This window comes from Sceloporus undulatus, chromosome 5 (assembly GCF_019175285.1).
Source record: "Sceloporus undulatus isolate JIND9_A2432 ecotype Alabama chromosome 5, SceUnd_v1.1, whole genome shotgun sequence".
Taxonomy (NCBI): Eukaryota; Metazoa; Chordata; class Lepidosauria; order Squamata; family Phrynosomatidae; genus Sceloporus; species Sceloporus undulatus.
The window spans coordinates 5,143,296-5,145,332 of NC_056526.1; positions in this window are offsets into that span (position 1 = coordinate 5,143,296).

Consider the following 2,037-nt stretch of genomic DNA (forward strand, 5'->3'; position numbering starts at 1 on the left):
ACGGTCCCTCTCTGGACCAAACAGTTCCCTCACTAACTATTCCCTCAGGAACGTCAGGAACCCAGTCCTCTCTTGGACTTGACTGTTCCCCTCAACATTTTAAACCCCAACTGCCAGGTGGAATGTTTAAATTCCTCATCTAGCACCTGATTGGCTCGGGGCATCTGCCCTCCGATTGGCTGATTGTCAGTCAGCTCGTTACAGGTGCGCGGCGCGAGTATGCACCCCATTATTTCTGCTGGGGCTTGCCTTCTGTGTAAGCTCAAAGCCACGGAAGGCAAGCCTGCCTATAAGGAGGGCTGGCTGTATTAATGTTTATTTACATAGCACCATATGTCTGCATAGGGGTCTGTCCAGAACGGATCCCCTGCGAAAACAGAGGGCCAACCGTATGTGCTTTCCCGGATTCATCCTCATGGTCTCTCTTAATCACACAATTGTGTGATCCTGTGGCTGCAGGTTATGTGACCCAATTGTGTGAAATCACAGATGACCACTTGAAAAAATAGAGTTACAGGTATGCAACCCTTCCATGGTCTCTGTGACTCACACAGTTGAGTTATCCTGTGTCTGTACAATCCATCTCTGGGATGCACTGTGCAGGCACAGGATAACCCAAATGTGTGAATTCACGGAAGACTACTCGAAGAATTAGCAGTTACAGGTAAGCAACTTGTCTTTTTTGGTTCTGTGCAGGCTTCTGGGTAACAGACCCTTAACAACAACAGGGCAGCATCCTTCCACACCCAACAGGTGCTCCATGTTGCACTTTCACCAGGTGATTTTTCAAAGGCACATGACTAAACCATTCAGCCATAATGAGAGAGGTGGCCTCTCCGGGGATCTGATGAGTCAGCAAACAACTACGTCACAAAGCCACGTTTTGCCTGCACACCTCACCTAGGGAAACCCCTGACAATTGATAAATCGTTTACAAAAAGATCGCACACTTCCAATGGTGCTTTATTGCTAGTTAATTAAGGAAACGAATGAGAGAGAGAGAGAACGCTTCCATTCATACCCACCAAATATCGCATCTGAACCATCCTTGGGGTGTTGTGCTCCTGCTAGCCCCACACAAAGTGTTTGACAAAGCCGAGAGGGAAAAATTCTCCACTTCCTTCCAAGAGGAACTTTTATAGGGCATTAAAGAAACACCCTCCTCCCTTATCTACATCTTTAATTAGTTCTATAATATACTGATGATATCAGACCTAATTAAATTTATACAGATAAAGGGCAATGAAATTCTAACCAAGTGAGCTGGAAAGTACACATTAAACAGTAAATTTAATGGTTCAGGCCGATAAGTGCAATTTCCAACACAAAAAAAATCCCCCTGAATTCAATTTATTGTGTTGTATTCAAATTGATTTTGCATGTGCAAATTATTGGAGGGGAGGGGGAGAAAGCCGGGATCTTGTTCATCTATCAGAAAAACAGCTAATCCAGTCTATTTAAACATCACTTATTAATGCTTGCCACAGCATGCAAGTCAGTGGGATTTGCATTTTTACTGCGCGGAGTACAAAAATTATCTGAGCTAGATGCCAGTTTATAAAGAATATTAAGCGACTTTCCCTCCCCTCAAACGAAGGGAGAGGTGGAAATGAAATGCCACCCTGAAGAAGAGGAAGGAGACAGTCAGCACTTTGGTGGGAAAAGGCAATGGGAAGAGTGTGCCAGTCAGCACAAAAATATAAAACAATTTCAGCTGCCCGCTGGGAACGACAAACGCAGCAGCAAGTCGCCTGCTGCACGGAAGGCGAACTGTTTGGGAACCATTGCCAGAAGTCTGGGCTAGAACAAAAGGCCTCAATGGCAGCTACAATTCATCTTTGATAGAGAGGCAGCATGTAAATAAATCATCATCATCATCATCATCATCATCATCATCATCATCTTTACCAGCCTGCATTGCCCTTGCTCCCTTCTGACAGGCAGAGAACTGAGGGCAAGAACTAGCTTAGTGACTTGCTTCAAATTATTATTATTATTATTATTATTATTATTATTATTATTATTATTATTATTATT